The following is a 12,448-nucleotide window of genomic DNA, read 5'->3' as shown; positions in this document are numbered from 1 at the left end:
CTTTTAAAAGCCAACAGGCTGGGCGCAGTGGCTCACACCTGTATTCCCAGCACTTTGGGAGGCCGAGGTGAGCATATCATTTGAGGTCAGGAGTTCAAGACCAGCCTGGCCAACATGGTAAAACCCCATCTCTACTAAAAATACAAAAATTAGCCAGGTGTGGTGGCAGAGAGGAGAATCACTTGAACCCAGGAGGTAGAGGTTGCAGTGAGCTGAAATGGTACCACCACACTCCAGCCCAGGTGACAGAGCGAGACTCCATCTCAAAAATATAAAAAATATAGGCCAGGCGCAGTGACTGATACCTGTAATCCCAACACTTTGGGAGACCGAGGTGGGTGGATCACCTGAGGTCAGGAGTTTGAGACCAGCCTGGACAACATGGTGAAACCCCATCTCTACTAAAAAGAAAAACACACAAAAAATTAGCTGGGCGTGGTGGCACACGCCTGTAGTCCCAGCTACTTGGGAGGCTGAGGCAGGAAATCGCTTGAACCTGGGAGGCAGAGGTTGCAGTGAGCCGAGATCCCACCACTGCACTCCAGCCTGGGTGACAGAGTGAGACCCTGTCTCAAAAAAATAAATAAAAAATAAAAATATATAAAATAAAAAAATAAAAGCCAACAGTAGGTCCATTAACATCACTCAGTATGGCACCTAAGGCTCGTAAAACTACCACCTTGAATTTATTAGTTGTTTCTCTGTCACAGCCTTCCTTCAATATAAATATACTTGTTAGCTAATAATTCCTTCCCTCATTGAACTTAATCACTGTCCTACATGGCTGTTTTAACAAACGTCAGCTCTACATTTACTTATGGTTTTCATATAGCTTTTGCCAGTATTTTAACCTTTCACAGGAGGATGTGTGGGTTTGTTCGCTTTCTCTCTCTCTCTCTCTCTCTCTCTCTCTCTCTCTCTCTCTCTCTGTCTTTCTCTTTCTCCCCCACAACCCACCCCCAACCGCAACAGAGACATAGTATAGTACATATAGACCATGTTTTGTTTTGTTTTGTTTTGTTTTGTTTTGTTTTGTTTGAGACGGAGTCTCACTCTGTCGCCCAGGCTGGAGGGTAGTGGTGGGATATCGGCTCACTGCAAGCTCTGCCTCCTGGGTTCACGCCATTCTCCTGCCTCAGCCTCCCAAGTAGCTGGAACTACAGGCACCCGCCACCAGGCCTGGCTAATTTTTTGTATTTTTTTAGTAGAGATGGGGTTTCACCATGTTAGCCAGGATGGTCTCGATCTCCCGACCTCGTGATCCACCCGTCTCAGCCTCCCAAAGTGCTGGGATTACAGGCGTGAGCCACCGCGCCTGGCCTAGAACATGTATTTATACATCAGTAAATGTAACTTAGAATTCACATTATGCATCATGTTGGTAATATCGTGTATAAAATGTTTTGTGGTTGCTTATGACATCAAACTATTCCTTTTTCTTTTTCCTTTTTTTTCCCCCAGACGGAGTCTTGCTCTGTCACTCAGGTTAGGGTGCAGTGGCACGATCTCAGCAACCTCCACCTCCCAGGTTCAAGCAATTCTCCTGCCTCAGCCTCCTGAGTAGCTGGGACTACAGGCAACCCACCACTATGCCCGGATAATTTTTGTATTTTTAGTAGAGACCGGGTTTCACCATGTTGGCCAGGCTGGTCTTGAACTCCTGACCTCGTGATCCGCCTGCCTCGGCCTCTCAAAGTGCTGGAATTATAGGCTTGAGCCATTGCGCCCAGCCCAAGCTAACTCTTTTGGATAAACAAAAATTAGTATCTTATTTTAGTCTGTTAAAATACCTTGATTTGATACATTTTTAATAGATAAAAACACTGATTTCCTAACTCAAATTGTTGTGGTCTTCTAAAAATATTTAACTATGACTAACTGAGTTTATGTTGTCATTAAGTAAACAACAAACACTACACAGAATCCAATAAGGAAATGATCTACACACAAGGCATGGTGAGATAAAAACTCAATCTTCTGTTGAATAAAATGAAAAGCATGAACATGCCATAAGAAAAAAATTGGAAAAGACAATTTTTAACATAAATTAAAATTCCAGAGGGGCAGGAAAAAAATTCTATTTTCACCCGCAAATGGCACAGCTGTTATTTCAGCAGAGGATCACTCAGGTTGTGGATTTTTCATGCCTCCAACTGTGTCAGCAGCCAATCTAGGACTGGCAAGAGGCAATGAGAGTTCACTGAGCGGTCATGAGGGGTCTTAAGACCCTGTAAGTGCCTCCTATTCTTTTATGCCTTTTGGTCACTTCACAGTACTGCTCTATCTCTAGGATTAGTAGAAATGGGCATGAATGGGGTGAAATTTACATCCGCTTTTTTTTTTAAACTACTTCTAACAACTCTACTAAAACAATCAGATGTACACTGAAGCCAAGTTCTGGGAAAGATAGAACTTATTCATGGTTATTATACTACCTCTCGAAAACTAGGATCTCTTCATACATGTTTTAGCATATTTCAATTGAGTTTCTGTATTGTATACTGTAATTATACTTTTTCCTAATGTAGTCTATTCCTCAAAAAAGGTTCCTCTAATGGGTGGTGTATCAGAGACATGTAAATTCATGTTTCCACTCCAAAGAGTTTGTAACAGCTGGGAAAGCACACAGACATTACAATGGGGTAAATGACTACTGTTTCTCAGTAGGAGAATATCTTACATTTTCACACATGGTGAGGAAGAACATAGATGAACAGTCCCAATCGATCAGATCTCTTTTTGTTTCCTGACACTCTCCTCTCCCAGAAAACGCCTTATCACAGGATATCAGAGGATAGAGACAAATCAATGGCAAATACTTGAGGGTGCTCCACAGTGAGAAAGCCCCCAATTTCCAAGGCTATACACAGCAGCTTCCAGGATGAAGAGGAGAGGTGTTGTTCCCTTATCCAATACTGAAGAGTTCCTTCTCATCCTATAGCATCACCAACGGTATTTCCACTAGGCCAGCTCAAATTACCAATGCCAAAAGGAAACTGGGGCTGTCTTAGATATGCTTCAGATTAAAAAAAAAAAAAAAAAAAGTGGGGAGAGGGGCTGAGGATTTGAGAGGAGGGCCAAAGGAGGATGCTAGGAACCAGAGAGCCATCTTGGGTTCATGTTAGGTGCAATTAAACCTATGAGTGAGGGTCAGAACTGCGCCCCCTGCTGCTGATCTAAGTGGAATAAACCTTCTTGGCCCAGCCTGCTCTAATCTCCATTCCTGCTCCCAAATAAGTGCAGTAGATTGCTTGCAAAAACGGCTTCAATTATTCTCTCCTCTCTATCCATGTTCCTTGAAATGTGATTGTATAAATAGCTCCTTCCATCAAGAGATAGGACCTAGTTCCTCACCTCCTGATTCAGGGCTGGCCTTTGTGACTTGCCTTGGCTAACAAAATTCAGAGGAAATAATCTTGTGCCAGTTGCAAGTCTAGGCCTCAAGAGGCCTTGGTTGCCTCTGCACTCTCAATTAGAACCCTGCCAGCCATAGTGTGAACAAGCCCAGGCTACCCTGGTTACAGATTAAAGACCACATTGTCGAGCAGAGGCCATCCTAGAAGAGATAGCCTCCAACCCACACAGCAGATCACAGACACAAGTGAAGGTGGCCAAGGTCAGAAGACCTGCCCAAATTGAAAGAACCATCCAGCTGAGTCCTGCCCAAATTGCCAACCCACAGAATCAAGAACTAAATAAATGGTAGTTGTTTAAAACCACTAAGTAAACTGATATTGTGATGAGCTGTGAAGCAACAAAATCTGAGTACAGATGGGTTCTTCATGAGTTCATTCATTCCATGAACATTTATTAAATACCTTTTGTTTTCAAGTAGTGCCCCAGTAGTTGCTGGGGTTACAATGATTAATATGCACTACTGCCTGCAATTATGAATCACTTCCTCCAACCACACTAAATGAGAGATGAATAACAAGATCTACTTAAAGAAAAGGAAGGCTCAAAGAGGCCACTTTTCAGCTGGCTTTTAAAGGAACACTAGTAACTTGCCAGGTAGACAGGCATGAACATCAGAAATAGAAGAAACAGCATGTGCAAAAGCATAGATGCAGGAAAGAACTCAAGGAATGTTCTAGGAATGGAAAATAGTTTAGGACAGATGGAGTGTGGGGAGGAAATGGCAGATGATAGAGCAGAGAAAACAGATTGAAGGCAAATAATGAAGGGTCTCACATTGTAAATCATGCTTAGGGATTTGAATGCCTCTTGTAGGCAGTGGAGAGCTACAAATCGTTTTTTAAGTAAGAAACGGCATGATTAAATCTGTGTTTTAGGAAAAGAAAGCTGATGACAAGTGGAAGATGGATTAGAGGCAAGAGTAGAATCAGGGAGATCGGATGGGAGGCTATGACTACAATCCTAAAGGGGGATTAAAGAACCAGAACCACGAGGCAGTGAATATGGGGAAGAGGGGATGTCTATGAAAGATGTTTCAGAGAAAGGAGAAAGACTCAGCAGCTTTGATGACCAACTAAGTATGAGCTGTGAGGGTGATAAAGGACGTGCAGGAGAATCGGGTACAGTGCCAAGACTTCTACTTCAGAATCCTAGAGGAATGGTAAATATATTAATTAGGGTGGGAAAGCAGAAAAGCAGACTGGAGAGGAACAACCCATGTTTCATATGAAAGGCACCTGTGGGACATCCAGAGGGAGATGTCTGGCAGGCAATTAACAAATACATATCTGCAGCCTGAGCTGAGGGATAGTAGTGGGAACAGGAGATAAAGAGGTGGGGGTTGAGGGGTCTGAAGGGTCTGAAGAACATGGGGCAGTGGGAGGGGGACATTTCAAGACATCCAAGTGACAGAAAATGCAGACCTTTCAAGAAAAAGATGAAGAGAAAAAGCTAATGAATGGCAGGATCTTGAGGGGCTAAGGAAAGCTGCAGCACTGAACAGCAGCGACTGTCCTTGGGGATGGAAGAGGGGAGGGGAAGAATCATCTGGCAAGCATGGATTACAAATTGAGAAAGTATAAATACCCATATATTTTGCTACATTCTTTCCTAGAGAAGAGTTATCACTGAGCTCTTCCCTATGGTTCCTCCCAATCTAGAGGGGCCCTGAGTGGAGGCCACTTGAGTAACGGCATCTATGTCCATATAAACACACTTGCTTCAAAATCCCTTTTCTGCCACCTGCTGCAGAAAAGGTGTATATCACCAACTCCCACACTCAGGGCACATATTTGAAATACGCTTATAGTTAATTTACTGTATCTTCCAAACAGATTGTCTCCATACGTTTTCAGTTACTAAAAAGGTTTTTAAAAAATAACCCCAAAGTAGGCGAAAATTTCATAAACAGAACACACACAAAAAAATAGCCATTTTAAAAGGCAAAAACTGATCACTAGACTTCCAAGTTATCAAAAGATTCCATTAAGACAGTGAAAAGGCAAACCAGACTGGGAGAAAATATTTATAACATAGATATCTGACAAAAGACTCATATGCAGGATATCAAAGAACTTTTACAACAAAAAAACCACCAACCAAAAAACAACCCAACTCAAAAATGGGCAAAAGATTTGAAAAGGCACTTCACAAAAGGATATATCCCAATGTCATTAAGTATATGAAATAGTACTCAACATCATTACTCACCAGGAAATATAAATTAAAACCACAAGGACCACCTCACATCCATCAGGATGGCTACTATCAAGAAACAGAAAATAAAAAGTGCTGGCGAGGATGTGGAGAAACTGAAACCCTTGTACACTGCTGATGGGAATGTAAAATGGCTTGTGCCTTATTCCCAGCTACTCAGAAGACTGAGGCAGAAGAATCACTTGAGGCTAGGCATTTGAGATCAGGCTGGGCAATACAGCAAGAAACAAAAAAAATTTTCATTGGCTAGGCATAGTGTCACATGCTTGTAGTCCCAGCTACTTGGGAGGCTGAGGAAGGAGGATCACTTGAGGCCAGGAGTTTGAGGCTACAGTGAGCTATGATCATACCACTACACTCCAGCCGGGGAAACAGAGTGGAACCCTATCTTTATTTATTTATTTATTTATTTATTTATTTATTTATTTGAGACAGAGTCTGGCTCTATCACCCAGGCTGGAGTGCAGTGGCAGGATCTCGGCTCACTGCAATCTCCGCCTCCCGGGTTCAAGTGATTCTCCTGCCTCAGCCACTCCAGTAGCTGGGATTACAGGTGCCCACCACCACGCCTGACTAATTGTTCTATTTTTAGTAGAGATGGGGTTGCACCGTGTTGGTCAGGCTGGTCTCGGAACTCCTGACCTCAGGTGATCCGCCCTCCTCAACCTCCCAAAGTGCTGGGATTACAGGTGTGAGCCACATGCCCAGCCAACCCTATCTTTAAAAACTTTTTAAATAAAAATAAAAATAGAATTACCATATGATCCAGCAATTCCACTTCTGGGTATATGCCCAAAAGAACTGAAAGCAAGGACTTGAAGAGGTTATCTGTACATTCATGGTTCAGAGCAGCATTATTCACAAATAGCCAAAAGGTGAAAACCCAAGTATCTATTGACAGATGAATGGATTAACAAAATGTGGCATATACATACAATAGAATATTATTTATCCTTGAAACTGAAATTCTAATGCATGCTACAACATGGCTAAACCTTGAGGACATTATCTAAGTTTAAATAAGACAGTCACAAAAGGCAAACTCTGCATGATCTAGCTTACATGAAGTATACAGTCAAATCCATGGACACAGAAGGTAGAATGGTGGTTGCCAGTGGCTAAGGAAGTGGGAATTGGGTAATTACTGTTTAATGGGTACAGTTTCAGTTTTGCAAAATGAAAAGTCCTGGAGATGAGTGGTGGTAAGGGTTAGACAACAAGTTGAATGTACTTAATGCTACTAACTGTACACTCAAAACTGGTTGGCCGGGCACAGTGGCTCACACCTGTGATCCCAGCACTTTGGTGGGCTGAGGCAGGTGAATCACCTGAGGTCAGAGTTCAGCACCAGCCTGATCAACACGGTGAGACCCTAATTATTTGTAAAAATACAAAAAATTAGCCAGGCATGGTGGTGCCCGCCTGTAGTTCCAACTACTCGGGAGGCTGAGGCAGAAGAACTGCTTGAACCCAGGAGGCAGAGGCTGCAGTGAGCCGAGATCGCACCACTGCACTCCAGCACTGTCTCAAAAAAAAAAAAAAAAAAAAAAAAGGTTAAGATGGTAAATTCTAAATATACATAATTTCCCACAATTACAATAAAATACGTTTTTTAAAACCAGCCTGACCAACATGGAGAAACCCCATCTCTACTAAAAATACAAAATCAGCCAGGCATGGTGGCACATGCCTGTAATCCCAGCTACTCGGAAGGCTGAGGCAGGAGAATCACTTGAACCCGGGAGGCGGAGATTGCAGTGAGCCAAGATCACACCAATGCAGTCCAGCCTGGGCAACAAAAGCAAAACTCCATCTCAAAAAATAAAAAAGAAAAGAAAACCCACAAAGATACCACTGTACACCCAGCAAAGTAGCTAAAATTTAAAAGACAGATAAAACCAAGTGTTCATTAAAATGTAGAGTCACTAACTGGAACACTCATACACTACTGGGGACATTTAAGTTGGTACAATCCCTTTGGGAAACTGTTTGGCAATATCTACTAAAGCTAAATATATGCCTACCCTATGACCTTACAATTCCACTCCTAAGTTTATGTTCAGAGAAATGATTGGGCACGTGCACCAAAAGACATTAAGCAAGAGTGTTCATGGCTGCTTTATTCGTATTAGCCCCAAACTGAAAACAATCCAAAGAGTTAACAGGAAAATGGAGAAACAATCTGTGGTATATGCATACAATGGAATGATTCTCAGCAAGAGATTAGAACTACTGATATGCACAACCTTGTGGATGAATCTCATAGACTTTATGTTATGTCTATGACATTCTAGTACCTGTCTATATGTGTGAATGAAAGACACACACACGAGTTTCCACTATATGATACTATTTATATGGAACTTACAAGACAAAACTAGTGGATGGAGTTTTTTTAAAATCACAATGTGGTTACCTTCTTATTGGAGGTAAGATGAACTCTGAACAGAAGGGACAAGATGAAATCTTCCGGAGTGCTGGAAATCTACATCTTGACTCAGGTGATGGTCACATGGTGTACACGCATGCAAAGTTTCACTGAGTAGTACACTTTATTGATTGATTTATTGATTGATTTTTCTTTTTGGAGACAGGGTCTCATTCTGTCACCCAGGTGGGAGTGCAGTGGCACAATCTCGGCTCACTGCAACCTCCACCTCCTGGGTTCAAGTGATTCTCGTTGAGCAGTACATTTTAGAACAGTACCTTTTATACACTTTATTATGTATGTTATACATCAAAAGTCAAATATCTCTAAAGCACCTAATGGCTTTACAACAAATATACTGTAATTCCAAAAAAGAAAGAAAATATCAACCTTGCTGTTTTCCTTTTTGACTGAGGAGACTCCATTCCTGTTAGATATGTTGAGGGATAATTAGTTACATCCCAATTTCCTGAGTCAGATAATGAATCTAAGCCGCAGGCAGTGCAAACTTACATGTTCCTAAACTTTGGAGAGCTTTCCTGAAGCCCCTCCTTATCCATGGAGGCTTCAAAGTGAGAACCCTTCAGTATTTAGTGTCATCTACACTTTCTGAGTCTGAGCTCCCTGTTTGCTTTCTACTGGTAAGTGTTCAATTTCTTTTTTTCTTTTCTGTCTTTCTTTTTTTTTTTTTTTTTTTTTTCCTTAAGAAGGGATCTCACTGTCACACCCAGGATGGAGTGCAGTGGCATGATCGTGGCTCACCACAGCCTTGACCTCCTAGCTTCAAGGGATGCTCCCACCTCAGCCTCCCGACTGGGTGGGACTAAAGGTACACATAGCTACAGGTGCACATGACCACGCCTGGCTACTTTTTGTAATTTTTTTAGAGACAGGGTGTTGCCATGTTGTCTAGGCTGGTCTTGAACTCCTGAGCTCAAGCAGTCCTCCCATCTCGGTCTCCCAAAGTGCTGGAATTCCAGGCTTGAGCCACGGCACCCAGTTTCAATTATTTTTTAAGCTTCAATAACAGCATCCAAGTTTATTTAACACCTTCATTAGCAGGGGCGAAACAAATCCCTTCTCAGCTGTAAAGGTAGAATGTCGAGGTGACACCACATTCCAGCATTGTGATAATTGTGCACCCCATCCCACCCCTTGCATCCCCACAAAAAGAAAGCTTCATTCTCTTGAGCAGCCATTTTGATGCCTGACCCTTAACACAGCCAACACAATAACTTGAGCATCCATGTGAAAGTACCAACAGCGGTGGCAGGTAGTGGCTCACGCCTGTAATCCCAGCACTTTGGGAGACCGAGGCGGGAGGATCACCTGAGGTCAGGAGTTGGAGACCAGCCTCACCGACACGGTGAAACCCCATCTCTACTAAAAATACAAAAATTAGCCAGGTGTAGTGGCGGGTGCCTGTAGTCCCAGCCACTCAGGAGGCTGAGGCAGGGGAATCGCTTGAACCCGGGAGGCGAAGGTTGCAGTGAGCCGAGATCGTGCCACTGCACTCCAGCCTGGGCGACAGAGCGAGACTCCTTCTCAAAAAAAAAAAAAAAAAAAAAAAAAAAAAACTACCAATAGCTACGACCTACCATTCCCACGAAAGAAAATAAAAGCCCACAAAGGTAAACATTTTCTTCCCTTTGGCATCTTCTGCCCTTCATTATAAAGAGTTGCTCAGTTGTGGAAAAAGGACCTTAATATGCAAAACTTGACATTTTAATGAGAATCAAAGGCAAATTCTTTTGAACTGTGTCACAATGAATAACATTACAAACATGTCTCTCCTCAGCACACAACTCTTCCTTTTTTTTTTTTTTTTTTTTTGAGGCGGAGTCTTGCTCTGTCGCCCAGGCTGGAGTGCAGTGGCACTATCTTGGCTCACTGCAAGCTCCGCCTCCTGGGTTCACGCCATTCTCCTGCCTCAGCCTCCCGAGTAGCTGGGACTACAGGCGCCTGCCACTACGCCCGGCTAATTTTTTTGTATTTTTAGTAGAGATGGGGTTTCACCGTGTTAGCCAGGATGGTCTCGATCTCCTGACCTCGTGATCCACCCACCTCGGCCTCCCAAAGTGCTGGGATTACAGGCTTGAGCCACCGCGCCCAGCCAACTCGTCCTTATTTTAGTCAAGCAGGCAAATTAGTGGGCCTGTAAAAACAGCAAGGTAGTAGGAGAAAAATCATCAGAAGGTTAATAACAGAAGGGTTTGGTTTAAAAGAAGCCTCCTAATGCATCTGTGTTCTGATCGGTGTTACGTCAATTCAACAGTGAGACGCAATTTTATTAAAAGCTGATACTTGGCTGGGTGCAGTGGCTCACACCTGTAGTCCTAATACAGTGGGAGGCCAAGGCAGGCAGATCACTTGAGCCCAGGAGTTAAAAACCAGCCTGGACAATATGGCAAAACCCTGTCTCTACAAAACATACAAAAACAACCCCGGCGTGCTAGTGAACACCTGTAGTCCCAGCTACTCAGGAGGCTGAGGTGGGAGGATCACTTGAGCCCAGGAGATGGAGGTCGTAGTGAGCTGAGATCCTGCCACTGCCCCCCACCTGGGTGACAAGGCCAAACCCTGTCTCATAAAAAAATTTTTTAAGTTGATACTGCTATTGGTTCATGCAGGTGACTCTGTTAACATTATCTCCAATGAAATTATTCAGAACAACTGGCAGTTTTATACAGTTGCAGGAAAAGTGTTTTGAAAAGCAAATATCAAACAACTGGTTAAATGCAAAGCCACATGGTCACAATGGAAAAACAACTCTTTTAGAACAGTAAAAAGTCATGTAATATAATGACATGCAGAATTTTTATTTAAATACATTGTCAGAAATAGATTAGACCCGGTTTCTTCTCGGAGGTTACCTCAAAATACATTTCACTTCATAGAAGTTTATGTAAGTGTCAAAATATTGAACATAAGAGCAAATGGGTTAGTACTACTGGAATGCAATAATTATAAAGCTGGATAGGTGGATTAATTGTCCTACATACCTGTGGTTTTTCAGATTCCTGTGCTTGCTTACTCATGTACATTTGACTCTTTCAGAAACCACTTCTAGAAGCTCCCGGTTTGGCTTCTACACTGCCACCTGTAGACATAAAAGAGAAATAAATCATGTATTATTCGTCAACAATGCATCTTTTCTAGACATCTAACGGGGACATCTGGGGAAAAAGTGGCAAAATATTTGCTCCAAAAGACAAAAATGTTCTTTCTTCTCTGTGTGGAAAATTCCTAAGGCGTCCTTCTCCCCAGTGGTATGATAAATTATTTGATTAGAAATTGAAACATATGTAAGTCTCAGATCATCAACTATACACCACTCTCGGACGATCATTAAAGAGATGGAGTCGCAGAACTCAACTTAACAGTAATTTCAAGACCTGTCGTTTAAAATTAGAAGAAAACTTCACCGCTTTGTTCATCTGGTATTTCAGAATTCTGTAAATTGACACAAAGAAAGATCAGGGGCGATTCAGGCTAAGATTACTTTACCACAAGGTTGTAAGATGTCTATTTAAAATAACAGTAATTCTAACCTGAACTACAGTTTTGTCCAATCCAAACAGCAGTTTGGTGGAGTATTTTCATCAAAATGCCCTATCCTTGATTTGAATATGAATGACTGCGGAAGGGTCTTTCTGAAACCCCACGGATTTTAATACAGGTAAGTCCTTTTTCCAAAAAAAAAAAAAAAAAGTCAGGAAATGAACAAACAGGAATAAAAATTCATGAACAACTATCAGCAAGTCCAAGCAGCCATGAGACGTGCGCGCGTGTGTGTGTGTGTGTGTGTGTGTGTGTGTATGAGAGAGAGAGACAGAGAGAGACAGAGGCAGAGACAGAGAGACAGAGCCAGAGACAGAGAGAGAAACAGAGAGACAGACAGAGAGAGAGAGACCGACCGACAGACACACACTGAGATTCTGGAGTTAATTGCGAATAACCGCGCCGCGAAGCTTTTTTACCTCCTCCGAGTCCCACAGTCTACCTAGGACAAGTAAACCTCGCTCCACCACCTTAAGCCAAAGACACAAGCACCACCACCTCCACCCCCACTACCTAGGCGAGACAGCGCCAAAAGCCACCGAGCGTGCACGCCAGCCAGGCCCGCTACCCCGCAAACCCGGGAGCTTCTTTATCCCCGGCAGAGATCCGCCCCACTTACCCGTAATTTACTTTAACGCCTCGAAAGCATGATTTGGTTTACGGAATTGCAGCAAATACAAGAAAATCAAGTCTCCTTCAGACACTCTCCTCCTCCTCCCTAGGACGGACATTCACACGGAACACTCTCCTTTCCCTCTCAACCCGGAACACGCGCTGGACTATCCCAAGAGGGTCTTTGGGGACCCGCCAGAGATCGATACTGCTCCC

General features: G+C 42.9%; 1 long non-coding RNA gene across 1 annotated transcript in view; it reads right to left on the bottom strand.

Annotated features, from left to right (window-relative positions):
- LOC103231855 (uncharacterized) overlaps positions 1-12,448 on the bottom strand; it is a 108,271-nt gene that overhangs the window by 94,939 nt on the left and 884 nt on the right. The window contains exon 2 of the long non-coding RNA XR_012092036.1: positions 11,062-11,159. This is a non-coding gene — a long non-coding RNA (uncharacterized lncRNA). The remainder of the gene's footprint in view (positions 1-11,061; positions 11,160-12,448) is intronic.

This window comes from Chlorocebus sabaeus, chromosome X (assembly GCF_047675955.1).
Source record: "Chlorocebus sabaeus isolate Y175 chromosome X, mChlSab1.0.hap1, whole genome shotgun sequence".
Lineage (NCBI taxonomy): Eukaryota > Metazoa > Chordata > Mammalia > Primates > Cercopithecidae > Chlorocebus > Chlorocebus sabaeus.
This window is presented reverse-complemented; position numbering and strand designations above follow the sequence as displayed.